Source organism: Taudactylus pleione, unplaced genomic scaffold (genome assembly GCF_031769625.1).
Source record: "Taudactylus pleione unplaced genomic scaffold, aTauple2 ptg000401l, whole genome shotgun sequence".
Lineage (NCBI taxonomy): Eukaryota > Metazoa > Chordata > Amphibia > Anura > Myobatrachidae > Taudactylus > Taudactylus pleione.
This window is the reverse complement of record NW_028284803.1, coordinates 42,235-50,166: the sequence shown is the minus strand read 5'-3', so window position 1 is coordinate 50,166 and position 7,932 is coordinate 42,235.

The window sequence follows — 7,932 nt, the reverse complement described above, 5'->3', positions numbered from 1 at the left end:
TAGACCACAAGGATCGATAACTGCAAACATTTAAAGCAAATAAAAATCTCCATTGACTTAAAGTGGACCGAAGGAGCCTAGGAAACCTTTCCTTGACCTGCTGTTTCTCCACCACCTTCTGATCAAAATGGCCCAAAATTTTGTGTGAATGTAGCTCAGAACAAGCTCTTTCCTGCCATACTGGTCCAATAATTGTAGACCACATGGATCGATAACTGCAAGCATTTAAAAGCAAATAAAAATCTCCATTGATTTAAAGTGGACCGAAGGAGTCTAGGAAACCTTTCCTTGACCTGTTGTTTCTCCACCTCCTTCTGATCAACATGGCCCGAAATTTCGTGTGAATGTAGCTCAGAACAAGCTCTTTCCAGCCATACTGGTCCAATAATTGTAGACCACATGGATCGATAACTGCAAGCATTTAAAGCAAATAAAAATCTCCATTGACTTAAAGTGGACCGAAGGAGCCTAGGAACCCTTTCTTTGACCTGCTGTTTCTACACCACCTTACTGTCAAAATGGCCCAAAATATCGTGTGAATGTAGCTCTGAATAAGCTCTTTCCAGCCATACTGGTCCAATAATTGTAGACCACATGGCTCGATAACTGCAAGCATTTAAAGCAATTAAAAATCTCCATTGACTTAAAGTGGACCGAAGGAGCCTAGGAAACTTTTCCTTGACCTGCTGTTTATCCACCACCTTCTGATCAAAATGGCCCGAAATATCGTGTGAATGTAGCTCTGAACAAGCTCATTCCAGCCATGCTGGTCCCATAATTGTAGACCACATGGATCGATAACTGCAAGCATTTAAAGCAAATAAAAATCTCCATAGACTTAAAGTGGACCGAAGGAGCCTAGGAATACTTTCTATTACCTGCTGTTTCTCCACCACCTTCTGATCAAAATGGCCTGAAATTTGGTGTGAATGTAGCTCTGAACAAGCTCTTTCTAGCAATACTGGTCCAATAATTGTAGACCACATGGATCGATAACTGCAAACATTTAAAGCAAATAAAAATCTCCATTGACTTAAAGTGGACCGAAGGAGCCTAGGAACCCTTTCTTTGACCTGCTGTTTCTACACCACCTTACTGTCAAAATGGCCCGAAATATTATGTGAATGTAGCTCTGAACAAGCTCTTTCCAGCCATACTGGTCCAATAATTGTAGACCACATGGATCGATAACTGCAAGCATTTAAAAGCAAATAAAAATCTCCATTGGCTTAAAGTGGACCGAAGGAGCCTAGGAAACCTTTCCTTGACCTTCTGTTTCTCCACCACCTTCTGATCAAAATGGCCCGACATATTGTGTGAATGTAGCTCTGAACAAGCTCTTTCCAGCCATGCTGGTCCCATAATTGTAGACCACATGGATCGATAACTGCAAGCATTTAAAGCAAATAAAAATCTCCATAGACTTAAAGTGGACCGGAGCATAGGAATACTTTCTATTACCTGCTGTTTCTCCACCACCTTCTGATCAAAATAGCCTGATATTTGGTGTGAATATAGCTCTGAACAAGCTCTTTCTAGCCATACTGGTCCAATAATTGATAATTGTAGACCACAAGGATCGATAACTGCAAACATTTAAAGCAAATAAAAATCTCCATTGACTTAAAGTGGACCGAAGGAGCCTAGGAAACCTTTCCTTGACCTGCTGTTTCTCCACCACCTTCTGATCAAAATGGCCCAAAATTTTGTGTGAATGTAGCTCAAAACAAGCTCTTTCCTGCCATACTGGTCCAATAATTGTAGACCACATGGATCGATAACTGCAAGCATTTAAAAGCAAATAAAAATCTCCATTGATTTAAAGTGGACCGAAGGAGTCTAGGAAACCTTTCCTTGACCTGTTGTTTCTCCACCTCCTTCTGATCAACATGGCCCGAAATTTCGTGTGAATGTAGCTCAGAACAAGCTCTTTCCAGCCATACTGGTCCAATAATTGTAGACCACATGGATCGATAACTGCAAGCATTTAAAGCAAATAAAAATCTCCATTGACTTAAAGTGGACCGAAGGAGCCTAGGAACCCTTTCTTTGACCTGCTGTTTCTACACCACCTTACTGTCAAAATGGCCCAAAATATCGTGTGAATGTAGCTCTGAATAAGCTCTTTCCAGCCATACTGGTCCAATAATTGTAGACCACATGGCTCGATAACTGCAAGCATTTAAAGATCTCCATTGACTTAAAGTGGACCGAAGGAGCCTAGGAAACTTTTCCTTGACCTGCTGTTTATCCACCACCTTCTGATCAAAATGGCCCGAAATATCGTGTGAATGTAGCTCTGAACAAGCTCATTCCAGCCATGCTGGTCCCATAATTGTAGACCACATGGATCGATAACTGCAAGCATTTAAAGCAAATAAAAATCTCCATAGACTTAAAGTGGACCGAAGGAGCCTAGGAATACTTTCTATTACCTGCTGTTTCTCCACCACCTTCTGATCAAAATGGCCTGAAATTTGGTGTGAATGTAGCTCTGAACAAGCTCTTTCTAGCAATACTGGTCCAATAATTGTAGACCACATGGATCGATAACTGCAAACATTTAAAGCAAATAAAAATCTCCATTGACTTAAAGTGGACCGAAGGAGCCTAGGAACCCTTTCTTTGACCTGCTGTTTCTACACCACCTTACTGTCAAAATGGCCCGAAATATCGTGTGAATGTAGCTCTGAATAAGCTCTTTCCAGCCATACTGGTCCAATAATTGTAGACCACATGGATCGATAACTGCAAGCATTTAAAGCAAATAAAAATCTCCATTGGCTTAAAGTGGACCGAAGGAGCCTAGGAAACCTTTCCTTGACCTGCTGTTTCTCCACCACCTTCTGATCAAAATGGCCCGACATATTGGGTGAATGTAGCTCTGAACAAGCTCTTTCCAGCCATGCTGGTCCCATAATTGTAGACCACATGGATCGATAACTGCAAGCATTTAAAGCAAATAAAAATCTCCATAGACTTAAAGTGGACCGAAGGAGCATAGGAATACTTTCTATTACCTGCTGTTTCTCCACCACCTTCTGATCAAAATAGCCTGATATTTGGTGTGAATATAGCTCTGAACAAGCTCTTTCTAGCCATACTGGTCCAATAATTGATAATTGTAGACCACAAGGATCGATAACTGCAAACATTTAAAGCAAATAAAAATCTCCATTGACTTAAAGTGGACCGAAGGAGCCTAGGAAACCTTTCCTTGACCTGCTGTTTCTCCACCACCTTCTGATCAAAATGGCCCAAAATTTTGTGTGAATGTAGCTCAGAACAAGCTCTTTCCTGCCATACTGGTCCAATAATTGTAGACCACATGGATCGATAACTGCAAGCATTTAAAAGCAAATAAAAATCTCCATTGATTTAAAGTGGACCGAAGGAGTCTAGGAAACCTTTCCTTGACCTGTTGTTTCTCCACCTCCTTCTGATCAAAATGGCCAGAAATTTCGTGTGAATGTAGCTCAGAACAAGCTCTTTCCAGCCATACTGGTCCAATAATTGTAGACCACATGGATCGATAACTGCAAGCATTTAAAGCAAATAAAAATCTCCATTGACTTAAAGTGGACCGAAGGAGCCTAGGAACCCTTTCTTTGACCTGCTGTTTCTACACCACCTTACTGTCAAAATGGCCCAAAATATCGTGTGAATGTAGCTCTGAACAAGCTCTTTCCAGCCATACTGGTCCAATAATTGTAGACCACATGGATTGATAATTGCAAGCATTTAATGCAAATAAAAATCTCCATTGACTTAAAGTGGACCGAAGGAGCCTAGGAACCCTTTCTTTGACCTGCTGTTTCTACACCACCTTACTGTCAAAATGGCCCGAAATATCGTGTGAATGTAGCTCTGAATAAGCTCTTTCCAGCCATACTGGTCCAATAATTGTAGACCACATGGATCGATAACTGCAAGCATTTAAAGCAAATAAAAATCTCCATTGGCTTAAAGTGGACCGAAGGAGCCTAGGAAACCTTTCCTTGACCTGCTGTTTCTCCACCACCTTCTGATCAAAATGGCCTGACATATTGTGTGAATGTAGCTCTGAACAAGCTCTTTCCAGCCATGCTGGTCCCATAATTGTAGACCACATGGATCGATAACTGCAAGCATTTAAAGCAAATAAAAATCTCCATAGACTTAAAGTGGACCGGAGCATAGGAATACTTTCTATTACCTGCTGTTTCTCCACCACCTTCTGATCAAAATAGCCTGATATTTGGTGTGAATATAGCTCTGAACAAGCTCTTTCTAGCCATACTGGTCCAATAATTGATAATTGTAGACCACAAGGATCGATAACTGCAAACATTTAAAGCAAATAAAAATCTCCATTGACTTATAGTGGACCGAAGGAGCCTAGGAAACCTTTCCTTGACCTGCTGTTTCTCCACCACCTTCTGATCAAAATGGCCCAAAATTTTGTGTGAATGTAGCTCAGAACAAGCTCTTTCCTGCCATACTGGTCCAATAATTGTAGACCACATGGATCGATAACTGCAAGCATTTAAAAGCAAATAAAAATCTCCATTGATTTAAAGTGGACCGAAGGAGTCTAGGAAACCTTTCCTTGACCTGTTGTTTCTCCACCTCCTTCTGATCAAAATGGCCCGAAATTTCGTGTGAATGTAGCTCAGAACAAGCTCTTTCCAGCCATACTGGTCCAATAATTGTAGACCACATGGATCGATAACTGCAAGCATTTAAAGCAAATAAAAATCTCCATTGACTTAAAGTGGACCGAAGGAGCCTAGGAACCCTTTCTTTGACCTGCTGTTTCTACACCACCTTACTGTCAAAATGGCCCAAAATATCGTGTGAATGTAGCTCTGAATAAGCTCTTTCCAGCCATACTGGTCCAATAATTGTAGACCACATGGCTCGATAACTGCAAGCATTTAAAAGCAAATAAAAATCTCACTTGACTTAAAGTGGACCGAAGGAGCCTAGGAAACCTTTCCTTGACCTGTTGTTTCTCCACCACCTTCTGATCAAAATGGCCCGAAATTTCGTGTGAATGTAGCTCAGAACAAGCTCTTTCCAGCCATACTGGTCCAAAAATTGTAGACCACATGGATCGATAACTGCAAGCATTTAAAGCAAATAAAAATCTCCATTGACTTAAAGTGGACCGAAGGAGCCTAGGAACCCTTTCTTTGACCTGCTGTTTCTACACCTCCTTACTGTCAAAATGGCCTGAAATATTGTGTGAATGTAGCTCTGAACAAGCTCTTTCCAGCCATACTGGTCCAATAATTGTAGACCACATGGATTGATAATTGCAAGCATTTAATGCAAATAAAAATCTCCATTGACTTAAAGTGGACCGAAGGAGCCTAGGAACCCTTTCTTTGACCTGCTGTTTCTACACCACCTTACTGTCAAAATGGCCCGAAATATCGTGTGAATGTAGCTCTGAATAAGCTCTTTCCAGCCATACTGGTCCAATAATTGTAGACCACATGGATCGATAACTGCAAGCATTTAAAGCAAATAAAAATCTCCATTGGCTTAAAGTGGACCGAAGGAGCCTAGGAAACCTTTCCTTGACCTGCTGTTTCTCCACCACCTTCTGATCAAAATGGCCCGTCATATTGTGTGAATGTAGCTCTGAACAAGCTCTTTCCAGCCATGCTGGTCCCATAATTGTAGACCACATGGATCGATAACTGCAAGCATTTAAAGCAAATAAAAATCTCCATAGACTTAAAGTGGACCGAAGGAGCATAGGAATACTTTCTATTACCTGCTGTTTCTCCACCACCTTCTGATCAAAATAGCCTGATATTTGGTGTGAATATAGCTATGAACAAGCTCTTTCTAGCCATACTGGTCCAATAATTGATAATTGTAGACCACAAGGATCGATAACTGCAAACATTTAAAGCAAATAAAAATCTCCATTGACTTAAAGTGGACCGAAGGAGCCTAGGAAACCTTTCCTTGACCTGCTGTTTCTCCACCACCTTCTGATCAAAATGGCCCAAAATTTTGTGTGAATGTAGCTCAGAACAAGCTCTTTCCTGCCATACTGGTCCAATAATTGTAGACCACATGGATCGATAACTGCAAGCATTTAAAAGCAAATAAAAATCTCCATTGATTTAAAGTGGACCGAAGGAGTCTAGGAAACCTTTCCTTGACCTGTTGTTTCTCCACCTCCTTCTGATCAAAATGGCCCGAAATTTCGTGTGAATGTAGCTCAGAACAAGCTCTTTCCAGCCATACTGGTCCAATAATTGTAGACCACATGGATCAATAACTGCAAGCATTTAAAGCAAATAAAAATCTCCATTGACTTAAAGTGGACCGAAGGAGCCTAGGAACCCTTTCTTTGACCTGCTGTTTCTACACCACCTTACTGTCAAAATGGCCCAAAATATCGTGTGAATGTAGCTCTGAACAAGCTCTTTCCAGCCATACTGGTCCAATAATTGTAGACCACATGGATTGATAATTGCAAGCATTTAATGCAAATAAAAATCTCCATTGACTTAAAGTGGACCGAAGGAGCCTAGGAACCCTTTCTTTGACCTGCTGTTTCTACACCACCTTACTGTCAAAATGGCCCGAAATATCGTGTGAATGTAGCTCTGAATAAGCTCTTTCCAGCCATACTGGTCCAATAATTGTAGACCACATGGATCGATAACTGCAAGCATTTAAAGCAAATAAAAATCTCCATTGGCTTAAAGTGGACCGAAGGAGCCTAGGAAACCTTTCCTTGACCTGCTGTTTCTCCACCACCTTCTGATCAAAATGGCCCGACATATTGTGTGAATGTAGCTCTGAACAAGCTCTTTCCAGCCATGCTGGTCCCATAATTGTAGACCACATGGATCGATAACTGCAAGCATTTAAAGCAAATAAAAATCTCCATAGACTTAAAGTGGACCGGAGCATAGGAATACTTTCTATTACCTGCTGTTTCTCCACCACCTTCTGATCAAAATAGCCTGATATTTGGTGTGAATATAGCTCTGAACAAGCTCTTTCTAGCCATACTGGTCCAATAATTGATAATTGTAGACCACAAGGATCGATAACTGCAAACATTTAAAGCAAATAAAAATCTCCATTGACTTAAAGTGGACCGAAGGAGCCTAGGAAACCTTTCCTTGACCTGCTGTTTCTCCACCACCTTCTGATCAAAATGGCCCAAAATTTTGTGTGAATGTAGCTCAGAACAAGCTCTTTCCTGCCATACTGGTCCAATAATTGTAGACCACATGGATCGATAACTGCAAGCATTTAAAAGCAAATAAAAATCTCCATTGATTTAAAGTGGACCGAAGGAGTCTAGGAAACCTTTCCTTGACCTGTTGTTTCTCCACCTCCTTCTGATCAAAATGGCCCGAAATTTCGTGTGAATGTAGCTCAGAACAAGCTCTTTCCAGCCATACTGGTCCAATAATTGTAGACCACATGGATCGATAACTGCAAGCATTTAAAGCAAATAAAAATCTCCATTGATTTAAAGTGGACCGAAGGAGTCTAGGAAACCTTTCCTTGACCTGTTGTTTCTCCACCTCCTTCTGATCAAAATGGCCCGAAATTTCGTGTGAATGTAGCTCAGAACAAGCTCTTTCCAGCCATACTGGTCCAATAATTGTAGACCACATGGATCAATAACTGCAAGCATTTAAAGCAAATAAAAATCTCCATTGACTTAAAGTGGACCGAAGGAGCCTAGGAACCCTTTCTTTGACCTGCTGTTTCTACACCACCTTACTGTCAAAATGGCCCAAAATATCGTGTGAATGTAGCTCTGAACAAGCTCTTTCCAGCCATACTGGTCCAATAATTGTAGACCACATGGATTGATAATTGCAAGCATTTAATGCAAATAAAAATCTCCATTGACTTAAAGTGGACCGAAGGAGCCTAGGAACCCTTTCTTTGACCTGCTGTTTC